Source organism: Triturus cristatus, chromosome 5_2 (assembly GCF_964204655.1).
Source record: "Triturus cristatus chromosome 5_2, aTriCri1.1, whole genome shotgun sequence".
Lineage (NCBI taxonomy): Eukaryota > Metazoa > Chordata > Amphibia > Caudata > Salamandridae > Triturus > Triturus cristatus.
The window spans coordinates 512,922,073-512,934,329 of NC_140588.1; the positions used below are offsets into that span (position 1 = coordinate 512,922,073).

The 12,257-nt window shown below is 55.2% G+C and overlaps 1 protein-coding gene across 4 annotated transcripts in view; it reads right to left on the reverse strand.

Moving 5' to 3' along the window:
- Positions 1-12,257, reverse strand: part of GOLGA4 (golgin A4) — an 840,043-nt gene that overhangs the window by 394,643 nt on the left and 433,143 nt on the right. The window lies entirely within an intron of this gene.

Genomic DNA, 12,257 nt, shown 5'->3' on the forward strand with positions numbered 1-12,257 from the left:
GGGCCGGGCCTGGATTCCTTCCTCGTGGCGGCTGAGAACTGGCACAGACAGCGCCCGGGCGGCGACCTTGTGGAGGGCCCACAACAGGTACTGGCACGGGCGGTTGGCGGCGGGGGCCCATCGCCACACGAGGGTCTGTGCGCTCCCCTCCCCCGTCGCCGCCTGTGGGAGTCGGCCTCTGCGGGGCAGAGAGGGCCCCTATTTCCTCGGTTGACACTCGTGGCGGGGAGCGCCGCCGGAGTGTGCCCGGGAGCCCGCTGTGGGGGCTTGATTGGATACGGGCCCTGTGCTTGAGACAACGGTGGGACTAGACCACGCTGGATCGCCTTTACACGGGGCTGCGGCACCCCCGGTGGTCTCTTGGCCCTTCGCAGCGGGGGGAGGGCATCACTCCTGCCCCTCGAATCCGCACCGGCTGGCTGTTGGGACATTGGGACGGCGAGCCACACAGCGCCTGGGCACCGGCGCGCGCGCCCCGAGGGCAGTCATGGGCAAGGACAGGGGTGCCAAGTCGGCAGCCGCGCCCCACCAGACCAAGATTGATCGTTTCACGACCTCCGAGCCCCCGGGTGTTGGGGGGGGAGGCGGCGCCGACTCCCGGCGCGGACCTTGCCGTCATTCTGCAGGCCATCACCGCCTCCCTCACGTCCTTGGAGGGGATGGTCGGGGAGGTGAAGGTGGACGTGGCGCTCCTACGACAAGATCTCCGCAATGCCACGGCCCGCATCACCGAGACGGAGTCCCGAATTTCGACTGCGGAGGACGACATCCGGCAGCTCCAAGATCAGGTCCGGGAGCTCACGACCCATTCCAAGGAGCTGCACCGGCGGGCGGAGGATGCCGAAAACCGGGCCCGCCGCAACAACCTCCGCCTGGTGGGCTTTCCGGAGGGGGTCGAATCTGGCCGCACCGACGACTTTCTGGAGAAGTGGTTTAAGTCCTGGATGCCGGCGGCCAGCTTGTCCACCTGGTTCGTAGTGGAAAGAGCGCACCGGTCGTTGGCCGCCAAGCCTCCGGTGGAGGCCCCACCGCGCCCCTTCATCCTGCGGATCCTCAACTTCAGAGACAGAGACGCTATTCTGAAGGAGGCGCGGGCGCAGTCTCCTTTGTCCTTCAATAACCACACCATCATGGTTTTCCCCGACTACACCCGGGAAGTTCAGGAGCAACGCCGCTCATACCTGGAGGTGAAACACAAGATGTGCTCCTTGGGTCTTCGCTACCAACTTCAATTCCCGGCCCGCCTCCGCGTGGTCTTTCAGGATAAGACCCTGTTTTTCGACACTCCCCGGGCGGCCTGGACTTGGCTCACTGAGGAACGACCCCTGCGCCAATCTGGGCGGGCGTCCCCAGCTCGGAGGCCTTCGGATCTGGATACAACCAGGCCCCCTCGCCCACGCCGCAGGAGGCGCACACAGTCCCGGCGGCCCCGGGGGGGGTTGGCAGCTGGGCCTCGCTCCACGAGCAAGTCGGGCAGGAGGCCGAGGGACTCGTCTGCCTCATCCGGGACATCCTCTCAGGCGGCTGGGGGCCTCCGGAGCCGGTCGCCGCGCCCGCCGAACCCGTCCCTGACCCCCCTCATCGCGCCTGTGGACCTTTCTGATCTCTCCCGCAGCCCGGCCATTTGACTTTGGGTGGTCTTCTGTCTTGGCAGCAGCTCTGGCGGCCCGGTCCCGCGGCTGGGGCCTCCACCACGGACCTGGACTCAGCGGATCTCCGCTCATGTGTAGTAGTCTAGGCTGGAACACTTGCATCCGTACTTCTGGAGGGGTCCACCACGCTCTTGATACCCGAGCGCTTCGCTTGGGGCTTTTGTAATAGTTGTTGAAGTTAGGGCGACAGATGCTTCAGTTCTCGAAGTGTAGGGTGGGGGGTTGGTGGGTGGGTTTTGTTGGATGTTCCTCCTAGGGAGGGTGGTCCTTTTAGTTTGGATCTGGTTCTTCCTGGGTGCGCCGCATCGCAGCTTCCTGCGAGCGTTACTGCAAAGCTCCGCGCTGGCTCACACACACGATCTGCTGCCGCCCGCTCCCGTCTTGGCACCCCTTAGCTGCCTCCCGCGGGCGTTACTGCAGCGCTCCACGCTGGCTCACACACACGGTCTGCTGCCACCCGCTCCCAGCCTGGCACCCCTGGTCCCCTTTTGCCTGTCCCCTGCCCGCCCCATGGGACCTGGGCGATCCTCCTTTCCTCCCTGCGCACCAGCGCGGCATGCTGTCCTCCTGGCACCCCTGGGGTGGCTCCGATCCTGCGGCGTCCCAATGCGCCCGTTGTATCCATGGCTGACGTAGCCCCCAGGGCGCAGCTGCGTATCCTGTCCTGGAATGTGAACGGCCTGCTGGATAGGCTTAAGCGCACGGCGGTCCTTAAGTATGCTCAACGCGTTGGGGCCGATGTCCTCCTCCTTCAGGAGACCCATCTCCTTGGGGAAAAATGCCCCTTCTTGGCGCGTTATGGGTACGACCGGGTGTGGCACTCGGGGTTTTCCCGTGGTTCCCGCGGGGTGGCGGTCCTGCTGCGTCGTTCTTTCCCCTTTGTCCTTCAGAGGGTGGCCCGTGCGCCCCATGGAATCGGGATTGTTATTTGTGGTACGCTGGAGGGTCGCCCGGTCAGCTTCCTTTCGCTCTATGTGCCTCCCTCGGGATTGTCGCAGGCTTTATCCCACGCCGCCTCGTTGTTGGAATCTCTCCCCGTGGGCGCTATTGTGCTTGGGGGAGACTTTAACGCGGTCTTGGCCCCACAGCTGGATTCGTCGGGACCGATTTCGGACTCCCGCGCCGCGCAAGCGAGACAGCTGGCGGGATGGGCTGAGGCCCAGGGCCTCTGTGACGCCTGGAGGCTTTGGCATCCTCACGATCGTCAAAACACCCACACTTCAGCCGCTCACCACTCTCACGCCCGTATTGATGTGATTTTTGTCCCTCCCACCGAGTGCGGAAGCGTCCAGGATGTCCGCATCCTTCCCAGGGGCATTTCGGACCACTCGCCAGTCCTCCTGGGTCTGGGCCCCCCGCCTCACGCGGCTAGGCCGGTGTGGAGGTTCAGCGCATGGTTCCTCCAGGATAAGACATTGCGTGAGGCGGTTGGCACTGAGCTTACTCATTATTATGGTGCCAACGAGGGCTCGGTTTCATCGGCGGGCACCCTCTGGGAGGCTTGCAAGGCAACCATCAGGGGGGCGGCCAAGGCACATGTGGTGCGGCACCGCCAGACACAGCTGCGGCAGCTCACTGCTTGCTAAGCCCGGGCGTTGCGGCTGGAGCAGTCGCTCTCCGAGCATGAAGACCCGGCGGTGGACCGACAGCTGCGGCTCCTTCGTCAGGAGATTTGTCAGCGGTCCCTCGAGGCGGCCAAGCTCCTTTGGCAGTCCTCGGTAGCGAGGGTGTATGGCTGGTGTGACAAGAACGGCGCACTGTTGCACCGCCTGGCTACTTACCCCAGGGCGTCGCGCATCATTCCGGCGATTACCGACTCTTCGGGGGTGCTCCAGTCCTCCTCCGTGGCGATGGCGGCGGCATTTGCCCAGTTCTATTCTCAGCTCTACCGAGCGCGTGCACCAGGCCTTTCTCTGGACGCCCTGCTCGCGTCCGGGAACGCCTGCCTGGCCCGGCTTCGGCCGGACAAAATGGAGAGCCTGGAAGCCCCCATCTCCGTCGAAGAAATCGGGGAGGCAATCGGGCGCACGTCAGCGGGGAAGACACCAGGACCGGACGGCTTTCCCCAAGAATTCTTTGCGGCCTATAGGGACACCCTGGTCCCGCGGCTGAGAGCTCACTATGCGGAGGCGCTTGAGAGGGGTTCCTTCCCCCCGGAGACTGACCTGGCCACGATTGTGGTTTTGCCCAAATCCACGCCGCCGTCCACCGATAGAGCTGCCTATCGCCCAATTTCGCTCATCAACACCGATGTGAAGCTCTATGCGGCGGTCCTGGCCCAACGGCTTAGGCCCATGTTGTCGACCTTGGTCCACCCGGATCAATGTGGCTTCATGCCCGCTCGGGGCACGCGCCACTGTCTGCGCCGTCTCCACGTGGCCTTGGCCCACCGCCATCGTCTGACCCCGTACCTCGCTCTACTCCTCGTCGACTTCGAAAAGGCTTTCGATTCGGTGGGGTGGATCTACCTCTTCGACGTCCTGACCCGCATGGGCTTTGGCCCTCGGTTCGTGGGGATGGTGCGAGTCCTCTATGCCCAGCCCCGTGCCAGAGTATTGGTTAACGGTGCGTTGTCAAGGCCCTTTCGGATCGGCCGGGGGACGAGGCAGGGTTGCCCACTGTCGCCCCTTCTCTTCGCTCTGGCGATGGAACCTCTGGCCGCCCTGATTAGATCTGACCCCCTCCTTCGGGGTTGGGAATGGCCTGGCCTGGAAGCCGACAAAATCGCCCTCTATGTGGATGATGTCCTACTGTACCTTGGGGACCCAGCGCGCTCCGGGCCGCGGGCACTATCCATTCTGAGCCATTTCGGCCGGGCGTCGGGTCTCTCCCTCAACCCGCGGAAGTCGGTCCTGGTTCCATTGCACCCCTCCAGGGAATGCTTTGACTGGCAGGAGACCATCCCTCTGCGCCGCTTATCATTTCAATACCTGGGCATCTGGGTCTCCCTCCTCCCGGAGCTGAGCTGGGCGCTCAACGTCGCCCCCCTGGTCAAGAGAGCCAAGGTAGACTTGGCGCGATGGCAACAGCTGCCCCTCAACCCGCTAGGGAGGGTCGCCCTCTACAAAATAATGATCCTTCCCCGGTTTTTAAATGTATTGCAAAACACCCCCCTCTCCTTTCCGCGACCGTGGTTCCGCGAACTGGACGGGATGGCGACGAGATTTCTCTGGGGCGAGGGGAGGCGGCGGCTGGCTCTGTCGACGTGCCGCATACCCACCTTTGACGGGGGCCTGGGCATGTCTGATCTCTACCTCTACTATATGGCCACCCGCCTTCTGGTCATTCACGACTGGTTTGGGGGGGGTTGGTCCGACCCGGCCTACAGGGTGGAACTTAACGGCTTGGGTTTCTCCGATATCCAAGATCGCCTGTACGGCGCCCCCATCCCTGCTTCTTGCCCGGACATCACCAGGGCTGTATTCCTGTCCTGGCGAGCGGCGCTCCGCCTCACCCGATGGACGGGACGGTTGACCCGGGTCACTCCCCTGTGGCACGGGACGTGGTTGCGGGAGGTCATAAAGCTGGAAGGCTTCAAATCATGGGATCTCATTGGCATTTCCCAGCTGGGGGACGTCTGGCGGGGAGGGCGGATGAGTTCCTTTTCAGAGCTGCAGGCGCGTTTTTCCCTCCACTCCTCTCAATTTTATAGGTACCTCCAGCTGCGCCACGCCATACGCACCTACACCCCGCTGGACGTCCGGCTGCCAGATCACAGCCCCCCGGAGGCTCAGGTCCTGCTGGGTAACCTGGGGAGGGGGGGCATTTCCAGGATTTACCGCTCCCTCGTCAACTGCACCCCTACATCCCTTGCGGGCCTTAAGGAGCGCTGGGAGGGGTGGGTGGGCCCCCTGGATGAGGCCGACTGGCGGGACGCCCTTATGGCCCCCCGCTTGGTGACGGCCTCCGCTAAGCTGCGACTCATCCAAATTTATTATCTCCATGCGGCTTACCTCACACCGGCTCGCCTTCACCGTGCGGGCCTCTCCGGGGACGCGGCCTGCCCCCGATGTGGTTCCGAGCCGGCAGACTTCCTGCATATGGTGTGGTCCTGCCCTGACCTGGAGGGGTTCTGGAGAGGCATTGAGACCGAGCTTACGGAGGTCCTGGGGTGGGAGGTGCCGCACGACCCCCGACACTCCCTGCTGGGCATCACAGATGGCTTGGATGGCACGCGTTCAGAGCAGCTGTTTCTCATGACGGCCTTGATGGTGGCCAAGCGCGACATTGCAGCGGCATGGAAACAACCGCTGCCGCCAAGTGTGGCTAAGTGGGGTGCTGGGGTGGACTGGTGCGCGGCGCAGGAGCGGACTCTCTATCGGGCACGAGGTTGCCCCAAGAAATACCGGAAAGTTTGGGGGAAATGGCTAGGCAACATACTTTAGTAGGGCGGTTAGAAGGGTGGAGGGGGGCTTCTGGGGGCGGGGGGGAACAGGGTGTGCTTTCTAATGTATTGCTGTGTGGTACTGCTTCGGAATACCAGACTGTTTCTGTTGTTGTACTGTTTAAAACAATAAAAACTTGTTTATCAAAAAAAAAAAAAAGGGTGCGAGAGGGCGGAGGGGCAAGCAACAACACAGGGGTGGGCTGAACTATGCAAGCTCTACTTGGGGACTGGCCTTCCATGGTAATCCTCTTTATTTCAAGTATCCATACCCTTGTGCCTTCTAGCTGTAACAGATCACAGTTGTGGTCAAATATTTTAATTATGGTTCAATTCCTCACCCTTCGGTACAAAGCTACTTTATTTTGGGGTGCGCCCATGAGTTTTCACCTGACTTCACAACGAGGAGCTCCTCACAGTGTTGTGTGTGGCAACCAGCGCTGGTGGTAGGAAGCGTGCAGAGCTCTCAACTACTCTGGGCACATACTGAAGCAATGCTCCCACTGTGTACTGTTCCAGAGGGTGGAATATTCCATTAACGGCCTCGGTGGTAGTTGTGCAGGCCCAACAATCTGCCACCAAAAGGGTGGAAGATGCCACTCCAACATGTCAGGACCACAAGTCAGGTCCAAGTGGGTAGTTTAACGTGAGCCCGATGGGGGACTAGACTTATCACTAGGTATCCACCACAATGATCTACCAGCTGTGAAGGTTAAAGAGCTCTCAGGTACTAAGCGAAGTGATCAGACTATACCCATGGGCAAGATAGGAACCTCATCATGAATTTCTGCTGTGCTACAGAAGCTAGAAAAATGAAGCCAGACAATCCAGGCTTCCCTCATCTGGCTGTCTGCACACACCTTGGGGAAAGAATTAAGCAGGAAAGGGCGAAGACTAACCTCACCCTATCAAATCAATCTTTCCCTTTCTTGAAGTTTCCAAACACTCCTCTCCAACCTCTCCATTAGCACTTCCTTTGCAACTTCTAGACCTCCCTATTATACACACCCCTCAAAGTACAAACCAGTTTCTCCAACGTACTGACCCTCCCATGACCCTTTCTTCACTGGAGGTCTACATGGCAGACAATCACCCTAAGCCACTGCTTCTCACACTCTTATTTCCTCTCAATGATATGAAAAACTCTACCAAACAAGCTACAACATCTTAGCCTGCCTCATCTTTCCCACACCTCTCTAAGAAACATCAGCAGAGCCCATCCTCACAAGTGACCCCCACAATCCAACCATAAAACATACATAAATCTCACTTTTTCCTGCTGGCACACTCTTCCTTCCATTGTCTTATATCAAACCATCAACTCTGATCAAAAGACAGACTACAATCCAATCCTTCCTCATATTCTACTCCTCCATCGTTAGGTCCATTCCTTAAAAAAAAAAAACACAATCATCCCAGCTGACATGCAGTTCACACCAGCAATTTAACCAGGAATTGGCAATACTCACCTGCTGGACATTGTCGACATCCCGTTCCACCATAGCTAATGACCAAGATAGCACTGAAATTAAACCACCAACCCATTTGACTATTAGTTCTGATGTGGACGAGTGTCAGGTTTTCCAACTTCTGTGAGTGACTCCAATATAGACGCATGAGACATGATGTTCTGGCACTGCAGAACTTCCAGCAAACACTGGAATGCCAGCTTTCACCCCAGCCTGGAATACATAAACATCAAGACATCCCAGAATAGAATATATGAGGCCAACCAACTATTTTCCCCATTACTGACAAGAATCAAGACTGCCACCACCTGTCCTGGGCACCAAAACAGGCATGAAAATGGAACATCCTTTGCTAGCACAAAAAATGCCAACACAACTCCAAAAAACAGGATTACTATGTCAGCAGACTGTCTAACTGGGTATTGATATGATGCAACCCAACCTGACCCATCCTCAGAAAGGATCAAAAAACAGAAATGCATGTTCATCAACGCACTAGCACTAAACAGCAGATTAAAACAAATAGTTTCTGATTCCACCCACTAGGTGGCAGGATCAATGTGAAGCATATATTTAAAGAAAATTTTAAAAATAACCTAATCGTGGAAATGCTGGCTAATACTAGCCATAATGTATGATGCAATACTACCAGGACATAAAATCATAATGAGAAACTACATGAATAGAGGCCTGAAGGAATTGAAATTCTGCACAAGATGTCCCTCAATACCATTTACCAACACATTGTTTCTGCACTGGGATCCAAAAGCTCTCATTAATCAAACACCAACTATCGCCCATGACACAATATCCAGCTTCAAATTTATCATTTCACACTGTAAAACACATTTTCTCTGTTATCTTAAGTCACTGTAACCCTCAATGCAATAGGCGACTTCAAAATATGTCTCAAAAACTATAGCAACTAACAATGAGATAACTAATCTCAGGGCTTTAACTCTTGCAGCTGACACAGCTCATCATGGACGCAGGACTGACTAGTAACATAACCATCTTCAAACCTCTTCCTCGGACTTGGAGAAACACTATTGCCACTCCATGCAAGGTGCAAAATGTTTACATACAATTTGCACCTTGTCAGAGACATGGTTCAAAAGGCAGCATACCATACAGAAAAGTAGCAAAAGAAAACTCAAATGAATAAGGTGAAAAATACTAAACCAAGTCAGCAAAAATAGATACACCCCCCCAACCACACATCCTAGCGAGGAAGGGTCTATCGCTAACAGCATTATTCTCTCTTTCTCTGTACTCTCTTGTGAGCTGGTATCAATCACCATCTTCTAAGCCAGCGGTACTCAAAGTACGGCCCGCGGGCCAGTTGCGGCCCGCCAGCCCTTTCCATGCGGCCCTCGTGTAAAACAACAGACAGTTGGCAATCAACTGCAATTCCGCCTGTTATTCCTCGGGGGCCGCATTCACTGGGTAAAGAAGCATCCGCAAAACCAGTGCCTCGCAAGCAGAGACGCAACTAGAGCTAAATTTCGGCGGCGGGGGGGGGGGGCTTGAATCTTTAAGCAATAGGCAGAGTGGCGCTGCAGGGCCTCTTAGAAGGGGTGAAACAGCGAGGCCTCATTAACATGCAAATGGTCTTTTAAAGACCTGTGAAGTGCTCGGGTGCGGCTGTGTGTGCGCAGCGAGGCTGTCTCATCCCGGGCTGCCACACGCGACGGGGGTGGGGGGGGGGGGGGGGGGGCTGAAGCCCTTTGAGTCCAATGGGTGTTGCGCGCCTGATGGCCTGTGTTACCCAAGCAACCTCTCGCAGATCCTCTGCCCTTAAAACTCGATGGGAGATAAGACGAGTGAACAGCAACGCAAGGACCTACTTTTTCAGCAGTCTCTCCTCTGCGGGCCGCACACCACCGTAGGCATCTCTTATGCCTCTCACCAGGGCCCAAGAGCCTCGATTTGCTCCTACCCCTCTGTGGCGAACAGGCTAGCATCGCTGGTGCTGCCCTACCTGCGGCCTCACAATGCGGCCTCCCCAAACCCACCCAAGCCCGGGAAGCTGTCTCATCCCGAGCTGCCACACAGGTGGTTAAATGATTGTAAATAGATATTCCTTCTTGCCACATACTGCTCCAAGCAAAGATGTGAATAAACATGAGAAATGAAGCATAGTTTAATTGTCCACTGATGTTGCTGGACTGTGCTTGTTTTCCATTTTACAAAATAAATGACAGTAAAATATTTTTAAAGTACGTTTGGCCCATATTCAGGGGGCTTGTATTTGTGGGCTGGCAACTGCCAAAGATCACCGATGATGCCAAAAATCAGCACACAGAATCTAATCTTCAACCAGTTACCACTTACAGGTCAGCATGGCCTGTAGAACTTGGCGGGTTTTAGAAAGGGTGCATGTTTAATTTTCGTCACAAGGACAATGAGTTCTCAGACAGAGAGCGGCAGAGAGATGTAGAAGACGGAGGGAGAGGGAGGGAGGGAGACAGGGAGCGAGACAGAGGGGGGGAGACAGAGAAAGGGAACAGAGGGAGAGAGAGGGAGGGAGACAGCGAGAGGGAGGGAGACAGAGAGAGACCGAGAGGGAGGGAGACAGAGGGAGGGAGAGAGGGAGGGAGAGAGAGGGGGAGGGAGGGAGGGAGAGAGAGGGGGAGGGAGACAGAGGGACACAGAGGGAGACAGGGTGACAGAAAGAGGGAGACAGAGAGGGAGACAGGGAGAGAGAGAGGGAGACAGGGAGAGAGAGAGGGAGACAGGGAGAGAGAGAGGGAGACAGGGAGAGAGAAACAGGGAGAGAGAGAGAGAAACAGGGAGAGAGAGAGGGAAACAGGGAGAGAGAGAGGGAGACAAAGGGAGGGAGACAGAGGGGGATGGAGGGAGACAGAGGGAGATGGAGACAGAGGGAGGGGGAGACAGAGAGAGGGGGAGACAGAGAGAGGGGGAGACAGAGAGAGGGGGAGACAGAGAGAGGGGGAGACAGAGAGAGGGGGAGACAGAGAGAGGGGGAGACAGAGAGAGGGGGAGACAGAGAGAGGGGGAGACAGAGAGAGGGGGAGACAGAGAGAGGGGGAGACAGAGAGTGAGGGAGTGAGACAGGGAGGGAGGGAGACAGAGAGGGAGGGAGACAAAGGGACACAGACAGAGGGAGACAGAGAGAGAGAGGGAGACCGGGAGAGAGAGAGAGTGAGACCGGGAGAGAGAGAGTCCCTGTTTGGCAGTATGTCGTGTGACCAAATGGGCTGCTCTATATGAGACAGCACGTTGCGTACGATATACTGCCAAACAAGGACTCGGGGAACTTTCATTCGCATACTACTGACTGTGTGAGCCTCTGAGGAAGAGAATCATCGAAATGCGTCGGGCTCAGTCAGGTGTGAATAATTACAGGCAAGCGCGACGAACCATACCTAATAAAAGCTTGTGGGGAAAAGCAGCTTGTGTTCAAGTGCGGTTCTTCTGATGGACAAATCCCCAATGAACTGTATACATATGTGTGTGTGTGTATGCTGGGTCTGGTGGCTCAGTGGACGAATGCGTCCGCTGCAGGGGTCTGTGTTCAACCTCATGGTCAGTTTTTTTTAGTTGCTCTAGCCCCGCCCCCTCCACCACTGACCCCGCCCCCAAAGGTGCGGCCCTCGGCCACAAACCACACTGTAAATTTGGCCCCCGAGAGAAAGTTTGTGAGTACCCCTGTTCTAAGCCAAACCTTCTGGATCTTTGTCTGGCAACCATCAAAAAGCAGATTATTGAATGTATGCTGAAGGAGATCATGGGAGCTCTTCATCTTTCGATTCAGAATAGGGAGCTCCCTGAGGGTTTTTTACCAAATATCGGAAACAACTACCCGAACCCTGGTGCCAGCTACAAGTGATCCATTCCCTTTGATTACTACATGTTAATAATGCATCATATATTGCATGTACAGCTGCACACTTTTTAAATTCCAATTTCACCTTATATGGCCACCCAGTGCTCTGAGATCTCCAAGCCATTGGACCCTTGTATCTATAGAACCCTTACAAAGACCTTGGGCAACAGAACTAGAGAATGGAAAAAGATCTGCAAAGATAGTCTAGAAATTTCTCAATTTATTTCCTTCTGCATAGCATTAAAAACATAAGTGTACAAGCTGCTGTAATCATCTGTTCCCTGGCCTTAATATCTTCCTATCACTGACATTACTTCCTTTAACAGATTTTTATGTGACCTCTTTTTCTTTAGTGCCATAAATCTTTAGTGAGCATGTGCTCAATACAAAATACAAATTACAAATAAATTAACACCTCTCGCTGCATCTTGTCCTTCAAAGGAGATCGTTAGAGTTATGTCAGAATTTAAGAACAGTGCAGCTTGTTCAAATTAGATAGTTCTCTCAAATTATCTGTAAAGCAAGCACAAATCATTTTGCGGGAGAACTGCACTCTCTACAGACCTCAAAAATATCACCTAACAACATACACTTTGAACCAGACCTGCAAACTCAGACAACTGCAAGTACTACTTTCATTACCTTCTCTCCAATGTTAGAGCAATCCGTTTAAGAACTAATACCTTGCAGCAAAAATCTGAAACCGATCCAGAGCCAAACAATAGCCTCTAGCCATTTTCAAGTAACTCCTATCAATTCAACCAATTGTAGAAGGTGCACAGATGATATAAAAGGCCTCACTTTCTAATGGAACTCTACAATGAGACCTGTTTTGACCAATAACATGTGCCAGAACATCCTGCGTTGCATATTTCTTTGAAGGCAATTTTATTTCTTTTAAA